Below are 21324 nucleotides of genomic sequence, written 5' to 3' on the forward strand. Positions count from 1 at the left end.
CACTAACAGGAAGCTAGCTTCAGTGAATTAGAGTCTTGCATCATGAAATACAACTCATGCTGTATATTAGGAGAAGTGTTTAGAAGTTGCGTGAAATTAATGCTCTTGGGTGGAACATGGTGGGCGTACACAAGTTCATCCAAACAGGGGTAAATTTAAGAAACAGTACTCTGTGAAGGTACTGAAGGCAAGGAACAATGGAGCTACAGGAAAGCTTTTATTTGTTTATCTGGATCCTGTGCCTTAAGATTGAGCTATTCATGTAGTGCTAATAAGCCAGTGGAAACAGCATACAGCACTATGCAAAGTTCAATGAGAATGAATGTGCAGGGTATAGATTTGATGAAAACTCATGTTTCACACAAAGTTCTGGAAATGCAGTTTCTGTGATCCACTGTGCTGTAAGCCTCTAAAAATACAATTGGCCAGAAAATAATATAGAAATTTATGTTGCATTGATTTTAGCAAAAACATTCAGACTTGGCAGCATTATACATATTTTCAACTAGGAAGAAGTCCAGAGTCGTTTCTTTGGTTAATGAACAGTTGGTACTCTTAACAACTACAATTTAATGACTCCTAAAAGAACAATTAACAAATAGAATGAAACAATAAGAGATATTAACACCTTGGGGAAATCTACACTTACTACAGAGGTATGGTTTGGGTTTCTAAGCAAAATAATTGCATTGGTTATGTATCTTTCATCTACATTTTCTTTTTTCTTTAGAATAAAAGGCAACTTTTTATTTGTTCTTTTTCTCTTTGCATGCTTTGTTGAAATAGTCCAGTTAAAGCTCATCAAATGTTCGTAAAAAATATTTCAATAAAATAAAATTAACAACAACAAATAGAACAGCCATAACTTAGAGAGCCTAACAATATCAATGAAACCTTTGGTTCCAGATCCATTGTCTTTCATTAAGCAGTAGAGGCTGGTGGACCCTAAACGTGGTGTGGCTGCAAGGAGGACTCCATCCTTTTCCCTTGAAAAAGTAACAGTGGGTACATAAGGGATACAGTTGTAGAAGTATTTAGCACCCAAAGTGTATTTCCCTTGTTCCGAAGGGGTTTCTGCTGCTACAGTTGCTACTCTGCTGGGAGAAACAGATGTGGCCCTGCATGTTCTGGTTCTGTCCCTATCCTCCTCTGCAAAGACACAGTGGAATCGTAAACATTGCAATTTTGTTAACACTTAGCATTTAAGTATCTCACCTTGGTTCAGAAGGGACCCTTGCTGTCACAATTGTAGGTTCATGCCAAAAAAACTCAGAAATACATTACTCAGAAATAAACCCCATTGAATTTCATGGGGATTGTTCCATGATATATGCAGGATTACACTCTGAATACTTGCAAAAGCATTTTCAAATTTTGCGAAAGGGGTTAAAACAAAGCATCTGCTTCTGTTGTCAGCAGGTAAGAAACCCCCACAAATCCAAGTTGTGATTCACTTGGGGATATGGCAGTACAGTGGTACCTTGGTTCTCAAACTTAATCCATTCTGGGAGTCCGTTCAGCTCCTGAAACCATTTGAAAATCAAGGTGCAGCTTCCGATTGGCTGCAGGAGCTTCCTGCACTCAATCAGATGCCGCGTCCGGATGTTTGGCTTCCAAAAAACGTTTGCAAACTGGAACAATAAAAACAAAGGGCTTGCCCTGTTTTACTTTTTGGGAGAGAAAGAGGCTGGAGAAAAAGACTAAACCTTGGCTTTGGAGATTTGGATTGTGGGGGGGTCAGAAACCTGGTAAGGTTATGCCCCACTTTGCCCATAAGAGGGACCTCCCCTGCCGTTAAGTGACAATAATCTTTAAATTATTTAAGGAGAATACATTACACCCAAAACAGTCTCAAAACTGACTTGAAAGAAATGCATTCTTCAAAGCAGTTTCTTCTTCTTTTAATCATTCCAATGGATATAGTTAAATACTTGACTTAATTCAGAGTGATTTAATACCTTAGTCCTGGGCAGTTCTCCAAGTTGTATTTTCTTATGGCTTCTGAATGAAATAGAACATGTTGTGCATTAAGTCCCTCTTTACATCTTGTTAGATTCTGCTTATTTATATAAATATTTTATACTGCTTTTCCACCTGTTTGAAGCTGTGCTTCTAAATGTAAATGTAGATTGGACATTTGTCCTTCTTATATTTGAAGTTCCCAACTCAGTTTTCAAATCTGTCAGGCTCTTGTTGGATTTTTAGGCTATTTTCAAAGTTGTTAGTAATTACTTTCAGTTGTTAGTAATTACTATCGTTTGCAAATTTTGTGAATCTACTTCATCTAGGTCATTTGTGTGTAGATGAAGAACAGTACCAAACCAATTGATCCTTATTATTTATTTACTACTTGAAAATGATACATTTATTAGTCTTTGAGTGTCTTCCTTCTTTCCTTCTTCTGAGGTGATCAAGTTGGCATACATATAGTTACCTCTATTTCATATTCACAACAACTCTATAAGGTAGCCTGTTCAGATAGACTTGTCTAAGGTCCTCCAGTGAGCTTCCTGGCTGAGTGGAAATTCCAATACAGTGGAACCTTGGGTTACATACCGTCCTCCTTACGAACGGTTTGGGCAACGAGCTCCGCTAACCTGGAAGTAGATGCTTCTGGTAGCAAACTTTGCTCCAGGGTGTGAGCGGAAGTCACGCACCGGTGGCACGGTGGTAGTGGGAGGCCCCATTAGCAAAAGCGTGCCTCATGTTAAGAATGGTTTCAGGTTAAGAAAGAACCTCTGGAACAATTAAGTCCATAACCGGAGGTACCACTAAATAGGTCTTTCTAATCTTAGTCTAACATTCTAGTCAGTACACCATGCTTCCCCTCTACTTGATTCTGAGATTTCCAAGGCTTTTCCTTATAAGTTGTGAAATAATTTCCTTGTAGATTTATATTGATGTATATTATGTAAGTATTCATTAATGTACTTCCTTAACATTTGCACCAGTATCCCTTATTCTTCTTATTCCTATCTGTATTGTCATTGTCCAAAATAAAAAAGTTTATGAGTTTATGGCATCTGCATTGTATCCCTTTCTGCTTGAGCCAGCAGCCCACATCTTAAAGGCTATTTTTTTCCTTCTAGATGCCTCACTGTACATCTGAAATAAACCTGACCCTTATACTAATAAAAGGAGACTTGGCCAGCAGCCAGGTTATGTGCGGGAACCTGCCTACTGAGTGGTAATTTGCTTCCTTTGTGCTCTGTACCCTGATCTGTGCCTTGGATAGGCCATTTCACAACAGTTGTCAACAGCTTTTTTCATGCCACACTCAGACAAATGAGTTGCCATGGGATAGACAAGCAAAATCATGTATAGAGGTGAGGTACACAGCTGCAGGGTATCTACCCTTTGCACTATCCATTTTTCTGCTCACTGTGCTTCCTGCCAGCCCTCTCAAACTAGACTCCACGGTTACCATTGCTATGTCTGGGTGAAAAGGGAGGGGCACGAACCTTCTCTGGTATTTGGCACTAGCTTAATGAAAGTGTTGAAGTTAGAAATTGGAAAATGTTAAGTCTCACTGGATAGTAGCCTATGATGAGATATGTGTTTGTAACTGGCTTGTTATGCTTGGAATCTAACACTTTGTTCCTTGTTTAAAGCACACACGTGACCTTCCTTCAATTTCTTAGTCGTTCCCCTATTTTTATATTTCCATAGTTCTGTATTTCTTAATGTCTGTGTAAAGCAGGGTTGGTTTTTTTCTTTTTGAGGTTAACATGAATGTTATATAGGAAAGAGTCCTGGCCCAAGTAACACCTGTATTCATTCTGAATTTGCAGAGTTGACTTGTGAGGTGTGAAATCCATGAATCTTTTCCTAGAACATTGCGTACACTGAAAAGGACATGTCACAGGTGGATGATGGTTGTGCTCCTTTTGAAAGAGCATCTTCATAGCTTGGAAATACTTCTGAGACAAGCATTGTTTCTAGAGGCCCAGGTACAGAGTTCCTTACTAGCAACAGGTTCACTAACTTCAACTCTTCCCGGAAGGGATAGCCTTCCCATAGTGATCTCCTTTTTCCTAGTTTACTTTCCCAGCAGTGATAATGAGATCTGGGCTTAAGGAGGGCACCAATTTGCTACTCCTTTGTCTCATTGTAGCGCTAGCGCTGTTGTCAGGTGAAGTTTGACATGTGGCAATGGGAGAAACAGTCACAACAGGGAACTATGGCTTAATTCAAGCTGGGAACTTTGCACTGGATATGACAAGTAATGGAAGGAGTGGAAGGATGAGGAAAGAGCACTCAGACTTGACACTGAACTGGACTCAGAGTTAACTATATAAAATCTATTTTTTTCTTAATCATGCAAGTAAGGCAATATTGTTCCACAGAGTTATTATTTTGCCTTTCTTTTTCTAATCAGGAGTTAGAATGTCTGCACAACCAAAACAAATTAAGTTACAATATAAAAGTGGGATAGGTGTGGAATGTGTGACAAATGGAAAGGATAATTGGGGAGTCTGGGACAGCAAAATGCTGAAGCTGAAGTTATCACATACAGGTGCATCCTTATTTTAAAGTGAGCATCCTCTTTCTTTGTTCATTAGAGTCAGCAGCAGTCGTTGTCTGACAAGCACAAAACACTGAGCTTCGGTTGCCTGATTAATGATTTCCAGCCACCATGTGGGTGCTCTTGATTGCCAAAGAATCATATACAAAGTAGTTTCAGTACTGATAAATTCAGGAGCTGTCTTTGTTTATCCCAGAATTGTTGTCCATAAGACATTTTCACATGTAATATGCAGCATAATTTTCACCTGTACACAAGCCAGCTAACTATATTTTCTCTCATTCTCTGTGTATGTTGCTGTCAAGTCTATAGAAGCCATTAGTGTCTTGTTCAGAAATAGGATATGTTTGTTGTATTTCAGATTTTCAGCATTTCCCCCCAGATACATGGACAGTGATTCAACAGTAACCAATGTTAGTTATACTCAGAGTAGACCCATTGAAATAAATGAACCTACTCTATGACTTAGTTACCACTCATTGTATTACAGTGAGAGCTCTTTATATTTGATTATCAGATGGATATTATCTGCAACATGGCAATTCTTCAAGCACCCAATTAGTTATGTGAATCAGCTTTAACATCTCAGACATCATAAAGCAATATTATTATCATTATCATTATTAATTCAATCTCTTACCCACCTTTCACTGTAAGGTCACAGGGCACGTAACAGCAGTTTCAAAATAGAATATTAAAAACTGTTCAAAGCAATTTACAATCACAAGAATAGGGTGGGTTCTGAAATATACCTCTCAAGTGTCAAAAGAGCAGGGCAAAGATGTAAATTTATGCCCAAGGCTAGTTGCCAGGATTTTCCCATAGGGATATATAGGAGGGACTGAGCGGTCTAGTTCAGACCAAGGACAGAAATTCAGGGGACAAATCTCACCACCTATGGAAGTGACCTTGATAGGCCAGAGCAAGTCAGAAGATACTTCCTGCTCTTTTTTTTTTTCCTACCACACTCAGGTTTTTAAATTCACATCTTTGAATGTCACGACATCTCTCCCTGCTGAGTTGTTTCTAATGGTGGCAGGAGCTCTCACCGCTCCTTTGGAGACTACAACGCCCTTCCTTAGGTCCATGGTTTTGGGAACAGTCCCGCCCCCCTCGCCAGTTCTCTGGCGGCATCACTTGAAGATCTTTCCCTGGTTGAAGGCTTTGCCAGCGTGCTTAAACTCACCCTCCCACAGGAAATACTCCTCCACCATCATCTTGCACTCCTTGCTCTCCAGGTCCAGCTTCCGCCAAGTGTAGTATTCGTAATCCACCTGCCAGTCAGGGCTCAGCAGAAAGGTTAGCTCCTGCCCACGGAAGACCCAGATGCCAGAGATGCACCTGGCGTTGTTGGTGCCAAATTCTCAGCAAACTTCTTGGCATCAAACTGTGCCATCTTCTCGCACAGTTTCACCTCTCCCAAGACAGCATTGAACTGAGGCTGGTTTATGCAGGTCACAAACCAGTGGTTGACGTTTTTGTACGGCTGGTGGAAGGATGGCTCCAAAACCTGCTTATAAAGCCAGATAAGTGTGCAGACAATCGTGATGTCAGCCAGTGTGGTGCATTCCCCCACCAGGAACGTCCTGGTCTTCAAATGGGCACCAAGGAGGGCAAGAATCCGCTTTACTTGCTCCTTGGCATACTCTGTAGTCTGTTTGTTGTAATGCATGATGCCCAGTGTGGGGAAGACCCCACGTGCTGGCAGGAGGGACAATGTGGCTGTCCGCAACGCTCACCCACTGGATGACCTGTGCAGCTGCCTCCTTGGTGGGTCCTCACAGCTCCTCATTACTGACATAGTGTGCAATGGCATTGCTCTCAAACATGCAGAATCCATCGTCTCCTTCAAAGGCTGGAACTTTCCCAGCTGGGAATTTCTTCAGGAACTCTGGGGTCTTGTTGGTCTGCCCAAAGTGGAATTGGGGTGGGGTGGAGAGGACCTTGATCTTGGCGCCACTGTACTGGGCAGCTATGAGGGCTTTGAATGCCCGCCAGTTCTCGGGGTAGGTGTAAAGAGTCCCAGCCGCCGCCATCTTACCAAGGAAAGGACTACTTCCTGCTCTTTTAAAGTACTTTTAGGTCCAGTTTGCTCACCAGTCTGAGCAATAAAGAGAGATTTGCACAAATGCCTTCACTTTGTTCCTCCTCCCACTGCATCTCCACTTTTGCCTCAGCTCAAACTGCTCATTACTGCCCCAAGTCAATCATGTATGAGCAGGGCAAGCCATCACAGTATCAAGGGCGGAAATATCTTGCATGAAAAAGTGCAGCACACTGTGGCATTTCTTTCTAAATGTCATTAAAAACAATGTTTCCTAAAGGTGTGTCAGGCTATGCTAGTGAGTTTCAGGAAGATAGGAATGAATAGAATACTGTGATCTCCAATAAAAAACTGAGAAGGAGAATTCCTAGTAAAATGATATAATGAGAAGAGCATGGCAGTAATCATCCCCCCAAAATGTTTCATTCATGTATTCAAATACTTCTGAATGGGAACCATTGCTTTATCAAATCTCTCAATGTTCCTTATTTTTGTATGAAAGGATTTATAATATCTATTGTACCACACAAGGATTTTCTGTGGTCAAGACACATATCAGGCTAGTAGGCATATTTCTTTCATGTGACAAAAGTACATTGAGATGAATCCATCTACTTCTTATAATTATTTCATGGCAGCACATGATGTCCAATGGTTCCCAGCATGAGTCATTTAGAATATTTAGTACCACTGTGTTGACATTCTGCCAGGCACTTGCTGATAGCCGTGTGTAAGGAGTTTTGTTGCTGGATTTGATTCGCCTCAAAGCAGGTCGCAAATCTCAGTTACAGTTCAGTAGATCATCGAGATTTTATTGTTTAAGTTAGCTCTGTTTTTCTGGCTTGCTTCCAAAGCAAAAACTCAGAGTGTGGGTTCAGAGGGAAACATGAAGGGAAGGGCTGAAAAGGCAACCTGCTGCTAATGTGTAATTCGTAACTTGGTTCCGACTTTGACATTGTCCCCTGAGGAATGACAGCAGTTTAAATGGTTATAAAATTCATATCTTTGTTTAGAAGAACAAAGATTTTCTGTCGGTTCTGCAGGTTGATGTGTTTCTCATTCTTGTCATACTCTTAATCAAGGGATACAACTGACATCAATTGTGCTAAATATTACTAGCAGGAAGCTGCAGATAACAAGGCTCTCAATATAACTTAAAATGACAAACCACTGGCACACCTTTCCACGTTGAAATAAAAACCACCTACCGTGTCTGTGTGTAAGAAAAATCACAGGCGCTAGAGAAAGGGATATTGGGTACACAAAAACATTTTAGAGAGAGCTACCCTTCTGTTTCTCCCTGCCCCCTTCTGTTTCCAGTGGTGGTATGTGTCACTCAGTTTGGTGCAGTAAAGAAATAGTGTGGAAGTAAGGCATAGATCTCCAAACATTTGGTTGCTATGTACCAGGATCATTGGATGTTTCCACCACATTGTTTGCCTATGTAAGGAACAACAAGGCTGTGGATTACTAAATCTTTCAGGTTACAGAAACTCCATTTGGCTCCGAAAGGCTGCTCCTGTGGTTGACTTTTCTCCCCAGTTGGCCTTAATTATTCAGAAGCACTCTCTGTTTTGAATGTGACCACTCCTGGGATGAAACCATCTGAAGCCCTCTTAAGTCACTGAGATTTAGAGCTTTCTCAAATGGGACTATAACCCCCTGTATTCACCTGTATTAATCAGTGCATGATTATCATGAACAAATCAAGATATAGCTGTAGATGAGTGAGGTTGGGAATGGACAAACTTTTTAGCCTGACCCTTACTATCGGGGTGGAAAGAGTTGTCACAGAGTACCTGCATTTTGTTCTGTCAGCTCTGCAGCTGTTATTCGGTATATATCTGATACACTCTTTAGGTAGTAAATTTATAATGTTCACAATGGCCATGTTTCCCAAAACACCCTTGCTTTTTAATAGTGTGACTATGAAATACAATAGCGATGAAGAACTTGTATTCTGTTATTTTAGGGCAGCTAGTTAATCTATTCCACATTCTGACGCATCTTCCTATTGTGCTATGCCTCCCTGAAACAACTGCCTTTATAATTATCATTAATTATGTCATGTAAAGGATACACTGTGTACTTTGGCTTCTGTTCTCAGCTGTCTGTAATATTTCAGGGCTGAAATCCTCTTTTACTTCTAACTACCAGATTATTATTCCTGAATTTTACTCTTACTGCTCTTCTTGTCTTTTAATGCCCCTGGTTTAGTTTGGTTTTGGCCAGTGACTGAAGAATTTGTTCCTCTCTTTCCAAATGTAAATGCATTTTAATTTCTCTCCCCACCCCTCTTGTTTGCTACATATGAGCTATTAGCTGACATGTTTATTTTCTAGAGTCTGGACCAGCTTTTAAAATTTGTTTTGCCTCCTTCAATTTATAAATGTTATAATCAATTATTTAGCTATCATTTCCCATGTGAGTCCTAAGCAGAATAGTTGATAGCCCTCACACAGGCCATTCGAAGAGACAGGCGTCTCTGAAGCAGCTGACACTGGTGAGCCCAGCTAGTTTCCAACCTCTCTTGAGTGCCAGAGTTTTGAGGGCCAGCCAGCAATTGCACATTTCGTTCATCACTCAGCCAATGAAAAGGATGTGTTGTGCAAGTCTCTTCACTCCCCTTTGCTGAGTTTGCATTGTTTTGCCCATTGCATATTCAGCCTCAGGGTAGCATTGAAAGAAAAAGCTGGCCATCAGAGAGAAATACCCTCAAACTACAGCAGTGTAATTGCACTCAATCAGCATCAGCTTAGCATCAATAATTAGGCAGGGGCCTAATAATAAAGCTGGCATCTAGTCTAGCCAGTGAAAACATGAGTACTACTATAGAACAGACACAAATGCTTTCAGGCAAAATTAACTTCATATGAAGAAACTACTTCTTTAGCTATTGCAATTGAATATGAGCAGGAGATTCATTGCATTAACATGGTATTTGTGTTAATAATGTTTTCTTTCTCATCCTTACTGAAGTTTCAGCTAAATAATTTTATTATTTTGCTTGTGACATGCTGTCTTTTCGAATCTAATTAAAACTTACTTTTTCGTCCTTAGGTGGAAAGAGAACTCTGCAGAGATGAGCTCTTAATTAATGCACAGGGTCCCTGCGAGTCCCACCTCTCAACAGCAGTGATTGACATCCAAGGATACATAAATTACACTAATTGAGCTTTGCATCTACGCAATCTTTCCACAACCGACTCATCGGAGGAGGTAAGTGAGCAGACCAGCATAAAAAGTTACTTCAGCATGCCTGTGTGCTTTCCCTTTGGGGGAAAATATTTCCAGATTACTGAACATATGTTTCTACAGAAGACAGATTTTCTCTTCACTTTCTCTCCACTTTACTTTTTATTTAAAAATATTAGCATCTTAATACAGCCTCTTACTCACCACACATATCACGACTGCCGGCAGCAAAATGTTACAAATCAGTGACATTATCCAAATAATCACTTGGCAACACTAGTTGATTTTAAATTATATTGAATCATTTCTTTATCTAACTAGGTGGGGATAAAAATTAGTCTTAACTACAGATAATCTCTGTCAGAGTTTAGAGGCCATGTCACTTGCATCAAAGGTCCTGCTGAAATCACCCAAAATTACACAGATTAAATGAGTCTAGATATATATTTAAAAGTACTTTTCTTTTGGGCCCAAAGAGTTATGCTCATAAATTCGCTGACATAACTTAGAGTGCTTGCTAGATGTAGAACATATTTTGCAACTTGGTGTGTAAGGACACATTTGAAGGAGCATGGTAAGCTTAGCATCCAGCTATATTCGCCCCCCAAAATGGCCGAAATATGTGGTAGTATTGGTGCAATAACAAATTGCTACCTCATTAGACCCCGCAGTGTCACTTTCACATGCCTGCGTATCCCACCTCCTGGATGACTTACAAAACAGCATTATTATTATTATTATTATTATTATTATTATTATTTTATATTTATTAATCACCTCATAAAAATTATCTAGGTGGTATGGAGGTCATAAGACATAGATCATTTTGGCCATGTAATAGCTGGTGTTATCATGGCTGTGCAAAGGTGGTAATAGGCCCAGGTCAAGTGGAAAATATAGGTCCCATTTCAAAACACACACACGCTTCCAATAATCTTTACCAAAGGGTTCCTTTGTCTCTCCCAAGGGAATTCTGAGTAGGCCTCCTCAACACTGTAAGCCCATGACAATTGGCCCACCTGGCTCTTGCTCTGTTTTGGCCTGGGTGTTATTTGGTATCTGCTTCATGGCCACAGACAAGAGCAGTACTTATGTGGCCAAAGTCTATTCAAGACTCTCAGGATAATTTACCATACAAAAGACAAATTCTCCAGAGCAAAAGGGAGAAGATGATTTTCGTTCTTGAAATTGCCAGATAAGCAGGCTAAGCAAGATGCCGGAAGTATAGGAAAGAGTGGATATGCTGTAATTGCTAGGCAACTCCCAAGTACTGTCCCCTCACGTGCTCATCCAGTTGGAGTCCAAGAGCAGTGTAGTCTTTCCTGGGTAGAAACACTGCCTGCAGTATAGCCCTGAGGTGTGCGGGCTTAATTGGGAATCCATTAAGGTGTGAGATTCTACAGCCAGGTGATACATTTGTAGGAGAAGCTCTGTGGCATGTGGGGCTTCTTGGCACTGAACTATTCCCCATGTGTTTGGCAGTGCCGCATATGTTTCTAGCTCTCTAACATCTTCTTTTTTGGCTAGATAAGTTTGTCTAAATTTGCAAAATATTTAGTCTGTTTCTGATGAATAATTCAAAAAATACCTAAGGATGAATTGCTTGAAATGTCTATAAAGTGTATTTGCATAAAATTCTCCCTTTTTCGTTTTGGACCAACTGTCCAGTTTTATAGTGCACTTTGATCTTCTTGTTGTAAATGTTGTTTAAAGAATGTTTGGGCGGCATTCATTAAATTTAACTAGACATTAGATTAAGACTGTGGTGCAATGCAGTGAGGATGAAATCATTATACCAGCTGGAACACAGTGGTTAAAAAGATATGATAGAGGGAGCTGGGTTGTATCAAGGCAATACTTGGTAGAAAAGAAAATTTGTAAAAGGAGTTTGGTGAGTGCTGGAAGCAATCAAGAATGAAAATGGATGGAATCCAAAACATGCCTACTTAAAACTTTCTCTGTAGCTTAAGCAACAGCTCCAGCTATAAAGATAATCTGTTTGGTCTGGGAAAATGGCTTTTGTCCAGTTTTGTGCTTTTGTCTAAATAACTTAAGATCATCTTAAAAGCGGTGTTTGCTTTCCTCTGTTTTGACATTTCTTTTCATTCACTAAAAATTTTCCCAGTGCCTTATGTTACATTCTCAGTGATAAGCATGTCTAACTGGTAGAATTTCAGTGCCAGTTTGGCACTTTGAACTTGTGTCCTTATAGCATTCCACTGATGAGATTGTGATTTCCTAGAAGGTTTCTTGTTCTTGATAAATTACAAAAATTGGGGTCTTTTTTTTAGAGGTACCAGAAGGGAAGAATTTAAGTGTGATGTGTTCAGTGCAGGGGAGGGGAGGGCAGAATATTTATCCCTTTGAAATCCTATAGAAGACACTAACAATAACTGAATATTGTTAGCTCTAACTCATATATTTGGCTTTCGCTTTCCTGCCTGACTCACACCCTTACACATTAAAAATAACTAGGCACCCCAGATTCTGCAGCCAAGACAGGACTGAATGGTTCAGCTCATATCAGATAATTTTGAGAGTGTGGGTGGAGGAATCATTTTCCTAATCTGGCCTGGGGAAAGAATTTAGTTTGGAAAATCTGATCTGAAGTGATGCTTGAGAAACCTAGCTCTGATGAAAGAGATGGCAAGCCAGAGCTTAAATGGGAGGGAGAAGGCAAGAAGAAGAAAAACTTGATGGGGATTGGGTATCTTTGGTTCAGGGATCTGACTTTGTTCCTACGTAACTTATCTTTCATTAACGTACAGGGAAACTTGTGTATCACTGTGAATGCATGTGGTATGGAGAGGCTTATTGCCTCTGAGATAGGAGTGAGTATCTTCAGTACACAACCCCGATATGAGCCTTGGGGGGAGGAGTCCCCCTTCCTTAACTCATAGCCCCATAGCATTATCACACTACCTTCACAGTGAGATTTGAGCTCCTTTGCCCCTGTAAATTAGTTAAGGAAATGTTGCTGTTTGTTATTTAAGAAAACATTTATTTTGATTAGTAGGACTCTGGGCTTGATGCTTTTCTGTACTTGCAGCTTTGAACAAGCACACGAAGGAAGTATTTTAGTTAAGAGAATCTATGCTTTGCCAAATGATTTAAAAAAAAAAAAAGCACATCGGAGAACTGTGGGACCAACACTTGAAGGATACAAATATGATGCATCCTTCAAGATAAATCTTTAGGAATATGAAAAATGCAAGTATACAGATTAACTGAGAATTCATACCATCTGAGTGTTCCTATTTATCAGAGGTAGTTCTGGAAGCTGTCACTGATAAATCTTTGTGCCTGTTTTGCCTCTTAAAGACCAGTTTTGAATAAAAAATTAGGATTCATCAGCTTTCTTTTCACTATGTTAAGCAAACTGAGAATTAAAATGAATTACTATGGGCAGTTTACTAATATATCCTGTTTCAGAAACCAAAGCACAACACCCTTTACAGAAGAAGATTAAAACCTACAGCTTAGCTTGCCAACTTTCCAGTTGGCCTCTATGGCTGTGCCTTTTTCAGAGGTGTAATCTGCAATGATCAGAAATGAGCTGTGATGAAGCCACGGTTAAAGAAGCAGCATAGCAGACAGAGATGAGACTTCATAAGGTTATCATATTGGATCTTGGCGAGGCAACAGTATGTTAAAAGTACACTAGTGTCTGTGAAAAGATTAATGGTATGAGGTTTACCTATATTCAGATCAGAAAGAAGCATCATTGTTTGCTTCTAGTTTGATAAGAAAGATTTTAATGTCCAGAGGCTGAAAAAGCCAGCTATTTGTTTTGTTGGCTATATATCAAGCAAGATCTAAATGATTTCCCAGTGCATATGCCCTCATATAGGGAATCTGTGGTTATACAGAAATTGGTACTATTCTCAGGTGGAGAGTTGGAATTGTAACATTGTGCCAAATTCCCATAAGCTGGCACTGCAGCACATGCATTCTCAAAACTCCCGTGGCAGCAAATAATTGTTTCGCATTTATGCAGCCATTAATATGACAATAGTTGTGAGCCTTCTCAGCATAAATGTAATCCTCCAAATGTCAAATCAATGCAGTGCTATCTCACTTGACTCAGTGATAGAGAAACTACATAGAATGGTGGGAATTATAATATTTGGAGGTGATGAGGTTTTACCCAGTTAGTGCTCTCTTCTAGTGTGTCCATGTTTTGACCGTCTACTCTCTAAAGGGCTGTTGACAACCTCACATTATTTTACTCTGAATTAATTAGTCTGACATTATCATTACCTTTTGCTCTGTCTTCATACTCACTAATGAATTTGGGCACTTTCTCCGACCATTTAATGCAGGTAAATTAACACCATAAGTCAATGTGTTCAAAAAAATGCATATGAACATACTTCTGCATAGGGAGCAGTGCTTAGAGGGTTCATTTTAAAAAGAAATTAGTTATATTTCACCCTCTCCAAAAAGGAATTAATCCTTTTTCAGTTCAATTTATAGATTAATTCATAATTCATTCACAAGATCCTCAGAATTTTTTCAGCCTTCAGAATTTTACAAGCTGCTCTGCTAAATTATATAATATACATTAAAAGGCTAAGAAAACAATTTCTTATTTTTCCTAACAATTATGATTTTTAGAATTAAACGGTGGCATCACTTTTCAGATAGGTAAAAATGTAAACACAAGAGCCACAATGAAACCGAAAGTTTTGTACAGTGCATGCAAATGGTAAATGGAGCCAGAAAAAAACTGAGTGAGGATATGCAGGCAAAAGGAGGCAGAGTTTTGAATGTGACTCTCTTACTTTTGTACAGTAGGCTATTATTCCAGCCACACAAGTGTCAGCAGTTTCTATAGGGCAGGGTATAAATAAATTACTACTACTACTACTACTACTACTACTACTACTACTACTACTATAGAACCAGTACATCTTTCTGCCCTGTATCCAGGCAAACAGGATGCATTATCACAGTTAACTGACACGCTGCAGCCAAGCAAAGTATTTGAGGGTGCAAAGCAGAATGAGTGAGAGAGATGAACTGGGGAAAGTGAGTGTGGCCTGAGAAGATTCCAGAGGGCAGGATACACAGTCATGGAGGATGGCATTCAGCCCCCAGGTCTGAGGCTCCCCATCCCTCACATAGATAATCACAGTGAGTTCTGCAATATTGTCACTGGAGGGCAAGAAAATCATTCTACAATGTCATGGCAGCCAGGTAAACGTCACTTCACACATATTTGTCTCTCCAGCTGCATTGTACCTGAAGCATCAAGCAAAGTAGAATCAGATGTACAGCCTGTGAAGAAGATTGCAAAGTTTGGCATCTGTTATGGCTAGGCAGAGTGAACATTTTCACCGATGACAGATTTGTTCTGACCTAATCTGTCAAAATCACTGTGCCTGTGTCGTTATTCACAGCTGGTGGGCAGTTTGTTTTTTTTAATGTTTTACGTTCCTTACCGGCATTCTAGTGATTGCAACTAGAAACTATCAGGTTTTGGTACACAGCAGCCCCTTTTGTCATAGACCATTTGATCAAAACCGTGCAGTTTGGTCTTGCAGACCAACATGGCCTACATATTGATATTCAATGTTCACCTGCATCTATACAAGCTTTATAAAGGTATAACATATTTGAAGTTGGAAGAATAAGATGTTGCTCTATGCCTGCTGTTTATGTTTTGTGTATGTATGTATTTCTAAAAAAGCAAGGATATTTTCAGCTAAAGAAAGAAAATTCATATTATTTCTACTCTAAAACCTATTTCCATTAACTAACATATAACACAGATGCTATTTGAATATTTGCAACACCAAATGGTTATCACTCATTTGTGTTCTATTAATTTTTTGTTTGCGATTTATTTCTGTATTATTTTGTCATACTCTGAAATGATCCAGTTTTGTTTTTGCATTTCCTGAGAGCCTTTATTTTTACCCCTATGAAATGACAATTACCTATTCTGTGAGATTCATTAGACTCTGTGTCTTGTGGAATTATTTATTAGTAGGAAAATTAAGCATATGCTCATTATGTTGGCAGCTAGTTTAGCTTTAAACTCAGATGTTGTTGCCTGTAGTTAAAGCATATTGCATTAATTCATAAATAATATTTTGTAGTTGAGCTACAAAAAACATAATCTGTCCATCTAGGTAGATAATTCTTACTCTTTCAAAATAAGCAACTAAAGTATTTACACTAATAGCAATGCAAGCATTTTATGAAACTGGAGAGCTGGGCCGACAGTGAGATATGACAACCTGAATGTGCCAATTAGATCAGAAATTTCATCAAGAGTGCATAGAGAGCCAACCTGAGTCACAACTTTCCAGATATCAGTTTTGAATTTAGTTTTAAATGCCAGGGCTGAATCCTTGCCCATGTGAAGCAATAAAAACAGAGTGCCAATGAATATATTCAGACAGTATTTTATTCACCGCTAGTTAAGCCTGGCGTGCTGTGGTCCATGGGGTCACGAAGAGTCGGACACGACTAAACGACTAAAGAACAACAACAAGTTAAGACATTGTACCCCAGTACACCTAGGATTATGGGACCATGTTCTGTTTTCTTGGTTTATCCAGGCTTTGCTATTGGAGCTTGGGTGGCCAAGTGATCTGTTCCTTCAGCAGTGAAACAGCTTGGACTGACAGCTGGAGACTATAGCCCTTCCTGGCTCTCTGCCAGGTCTTGATCTGGGCAGATACTTACATTTAATTCCTCCTCCTCCCATGTAGCTTCTCATGTACACTTTGTCAGTGGCCATGAAGCTTCTGCCTGCCTCACAGTCTCCTCTGCTCCTGTGACCCTGAAGGGGACAAATGGGAGTCCAAGGAACCCAGGTAATTCAGAATTGCCTGGAATGGTATCTTTCAGCCATCAGGGGTGTTAATCCTGTGAGCCCCTCCATCATAGGCTCATGCTGTATATACAGTGGTACCTCGGGTTAAGTACTTAATTCGTTCCGGAGGTCCGTTCTTAACCTGAAACTGTTCTTAACCTGAAGCACCACTTTAGCTAATGGGGCCTCCTGCTGCTGCCATGCCGCCGGAACACAATTTCTGTTCTCATCCTGAAGCAAAGTTCTTAACCTGAGGGTTAAGCGGGTTAGCGGAGTCTATAACCTGAAGCATATGTAACCTGAAGCGTATATAACCCAAGGTACCACTGTATGTGTAAATAAATCATATGTCATAGAGACACCATAGTCTCTGCTGTCCCTCATTCTTAGGAAACTGAACCCCAGGTAAGTGCCCAGAACCCCTGGAATATTGCACTGCTGAGAGATTGGGGTGGTGTGCAACAATATATAGTGAACTATAAGAACACTTTTACTTTCATAATTATTTTTCTGATATTAAAAAATTGTACAGTAGCATCTTTTCTGATATGTTCAACTTTGGTGAAATTTTGTTCCTTCACTGTAATTTTTTAGGGTGCTTCATTCATCATATGAATTGACTTTCTGTGACCAACATTGTTCTGTGTGAGAACAACTGTGTATATCACAAAACAGATGGATCACTATAGTGATGCCTGGTATGTCAGCCTAAGGCTGTAGCTGACCCTTGTTATTTCTGAGAAAGCAAAAGGGAAAATCTCTGCCTGAATTGGCCTGACGCAAAAAGGAGATACAGCACATGTCAGACCAGACCCTAAGTGGAATTCACCACACGTACTACAATGTCTCATAAAGAGGCAGAGCATAGTTCTGCAAACAGTGAATCACTTCACAGACATGTTGTGATTCGCTTAAACACCAGAGCATGGTGCCAGCCAATGCTTAGAAGATCAAGAAAAGAATTATATAGGGATGTATGAAAAGCTTCGAAGAATTGAAACCCTGTTTTTAAAAAGAAAGGAAAAGCTGCCTTTGAAATGACTTCAGATTTTTTGCCTCAGTAGGACTTTTCAAATTTCCATAGTATACATTTGCCTTGCAACATTGGAAACAATCCTGACATCACACATCTTCCATCACTTACCGTATCCTTTCATTCAAATCTAGTATTCCATCCCTCTGAATGATGTAACCTACCTTCTGCTTTCTAGCACTCCAACCTCCTTCCAGGGTCACTGGAGCTGGGGGTGGGGAGAACAGAACATCCCCCAAAGCCTCCACTCCAATTTCCCACCTAAATAAGGACCACAATGTTCCTATCCACAAGACACCTGCTGTGTCAAAGAAATAATTTTGAGGCCTGCAAAAAAGTGATGGCAGATAGATCAGCAAAGTCAGGAGGAAGAGACACTGAAAGTCCAGTTTGAAACCAGTACCAGTTGAAAGGGCCATCACCTTTCCACCATCTAAAAGACTTCAGGTTTTTCACCATGAATACCCTAGCAGCATACAGAGTTCTTATTACAGAGCTATCAATAAAGGCAAAATAGTGAGTGAAAAATCGAATGAAGTAACCTGCAAATAGATTAAAAAATGGGGAAATTAATTTATGATGTCAAAATCCTGTCAGCCAGTGGGGTTGGGGGTTCAGTCTTTCTCTGGCATTACAGGTTTTAGCTAACTTTAAAATGCCTAAAAGTCCATAAAAATGCAAGCTATAGGGGAACCATATATAAAGTTATGGTTCCTTTTTTCTACAGCTATTAACACACACACAGCTTTATTGCGGTCCATAGACCCAAAATACACAGTACAATAATAGACTATATTAACAGTTATTAAGGTGTAAGTTTAGCCTTGCTAGCCAACAGAGGAACTTGTAGTCTGTGCCTACTGATTTCTGATTTTTACTGCCTCTGAGAAGAATTTTGCTATAGCCAATGTAATAGTATCAATCTTATCCTCAATGAGAACCTTGAAATGAAAAGTATCAGCAATTCCAGGTTATTCTGTTAATATTGGATTGATTAGATGCTGTCCAACCTGATTATACAGACAACAGTGTAATAAAATTTGTTTCATACATTCAACGTCCTGGGAACATGGGCATAGCCTATCTTGGTATGGGACACCAGCCAATCTTCCCCTCAGCACTTCAGATGGTAAAACATTTAATCTGGTTTTAGAAAACAGATGACAATAGCTAGATATGGTCAAATTCTTAAGGTAGGGTGATAACAGAAACCTTGTAGGTAATGGATTCCTGAAACAGATGGGCCACAGGTCACATGTGAGCAAGATCATAATCACTAAAGGCAGTATCCCATAACATCTGTTTCACAGTTTTGAGGGCAGTATCATACCCCAGGTGGGAAAGAAAAGATGGTGAAAGACCTATTGAGGAGGCCTTACACACCATGGTTTTTGACCAGGATCTGTTGTACTCCTCATTTATCAAATGAAGGGCTATTAACTAACTGTTGGCAAAACACTGAATTTTAAACTTCAGGTGAAATCCCAATTGCAAAACATATATATGTAAGATCGACCACACATAAAACAGCCATGCTTTCAGATTGTTATTGTTGTTTAGTCATTTAATCATGTCTGACTCTTCGTGACCTCATGGACCAGAGCACGCCAGGCACTCCTGTCTTCCACTGCCTCCTGCAGTTTGGTCAAACTCATGCTGGTAGCTTCGAGAACACTATCCAACCATCTCGTCCTCTGTCGTCCCCTTCTCCTTGTGCCCTCCATCTTTCCCAACATCAGGGTCTTTTCCAGGGAGTCTTCTCTTCTCATGAGGTGGTCAAAGTATTGGAGCCTCAGCTTCAGGATCTGCCCTTCCAGTGAGCACAGGGCTGATTTCCTTCAAAACGAATAGGTTTGATCTTCTTGCAGTCCAGGGGACTCTCAAGAGTCTCCTCCAGCACCATAATTCAAAAGCATCAATTATTTGGCGATCAGCCTTCTTTATGGTCCAGCTCTCACTTCCATACATCCCTTCCCTGGAAAACCATAGCTTTAACTATACGGACCTTTGTTGGCAAGGTGATGTCTCTGCTTTTTAAGATGCTGTCTAGGTTTGTCATTGCTGTTCAGATTACCTCACTTCAACTCAAACAATGCTTCCCCATGGTGGCTGTTCAAATGAGGGAATTTTGAGTAGTGTTTTGATTTGTACTGTAAAACTAAACCACAGCTCATGTGTACTTCAGGGTAGATGCTGAGTAACACTCATTAATTTCAAAGGAATTTTGAAGACTGCTTGAAGTACATGATGTGCGGATTATAGGCCAGGAAGCAGCCTGGGTTTTCCTCACACAAGTGAACAACATGTGTACCCAAAGGAAGAATAGGCTGTAAAGGTAAAATATGTCCAGTCAGATAACAATCTATTATGGTAACTGTCCAATTGCTTGTCATGTTAATAAGGGGGTTGCTTTAATTAAGCAATAAGACATGACAGGTGTGAATTACAATCTTATCAGTTTTATTCAGGGTATTGTTAGGCAAGAGGCTAAAGGCCAAGTGCCATTCAGTGCGGGTGGCATAAATTATTGCTCGGTAATCTAAATGCAATATTGCAATTATGAAAAAAAAAATTAAATCTTTTTCAAATAAGAATGTAAAGAAATATTTATATAGGTTATATTTTTTCACTGAAACTATGTGGCTCATTGTTCACCCATACACCTCTTTGAAGGCCTCTCATTTGTAAAGCCCTTAAAATTCATCTCAGGTCACAAAGAAAGTAACTTGTTTTAAAAACCTGCATTTTAAAAATCTCTCTTTCTAGCAGCATCAAAGGGGATGTGAATGGGGAAAGAACTGAACAGCAGGAAAGAGAATGTTCCTACTGGTTTTATCTGCTACAGAGCCCTGAAGACAGTAAAACTTCAAATGGAGGCAATCATTTTGAAAAAAGTTTTGCGTTGATATAGTTTTGTCTCCTTCTACTCAGATAGGACTGACAACGCCAAAGCAGCTTCTCTCCCCCCACCCCACCCCACCTGTCATGTATGGTGCACACCAACCTTTTTTCATTTACACGCAATCATTTAGGATATCTAGACATTTTACCTTTTTTGTTATGAACTAACCTATTACCACATTTCCTGCTTTGGATCCCACTTTGATTTCATTCTTCATCTCAAGGTCACTCTTTGGAGGGTGGGCTAGTATCACCATCTGGCATCCACAATTCTGTGAAGGAGTCTGCTCCTTTGTGGGGTTCTCACTTGTTGACCGATATGCTCTCTTTGACATGCAGAGCGACACCACTTACCACACACGCTTCCCTGTCATTCCTATTTTTAGAGATAACAGTGTCTCACTAGGTCCCTCCATTCAAGGTTCCATTATGCCCACTATATTTATGCTCTGCTTTGATACCAAGCTCTACAGTACCATCACCTTGGCTTGGAAGGTGTGTCAGCATATACCGTAAATACCTATACAGTGTCTCCCTCCAGAGGTATCTGGCATGTAGATTGTACACTATGGCACTTGGGCTACTTTGAATTGTTATCATATGCCCCTGTTCCATACTTCTCTTCCATTTGGACAAGCAAAAGCATTTCACAATATATCCTAGCATTATATATCCAAAACTGGACCCTCCTCAGCTCCTGTTGGCTTTTCTCCAGCAATAAGCCTAAAAGCTGCTCTGCTGCTTTTTTGTTTTATCTCAACAGCCTGCTTCCATTCTGGTTCAAGTGGAGCCTGCTTTTT

The 21324-nt window shown here is 39.9% G+C and overlaps 1 protein-coding gene and 1 pseudogene across 21 annotated transcripts in view; one reads left to right on the top strand and one right to left on the bottom strand.

Annotated features, from left to right (window-relative positions):
• The window catches only part of TENM3 (teneurin transmembrane protein 3), a 1288912-nt gene that overhangs the window by 656930 nt on the left and 610658 nt on the right, over positions 1-21324 (top strand). For all 20 annotated transcript variants that reach the window (XM_079991304.1, XM_079991293.1, XM_079991322.1 and 17 more), the window contains exon 5: positions 9630-9788. The gene's annotated coding sequence lies outside the window, so the exon portion shown is untranslated. The remainder of the gene's footprint in view (positions 1-9629; positions 9789-21324) is intronic.
• On the bottom strand, positions 5826-6571 carry LOC307223798 (elongation factor 1-gamma pseudogene; annotated as a pseudogene). The gene has a single exon. The product of its transcript is annotated as an elongation factor 1-gamma pseudogene (transcript).

This window comes from Podarcis cretensis, assembly GCF_951804945.1.
Source record: "Podarcis cretensis genome assembly, chromosome: 9".
NCBI lineage: Eukaryota > Metazoa > Chordata > Lepidosauria > Squamata > Lacertidae > Podarcis > Podarcis cretensis.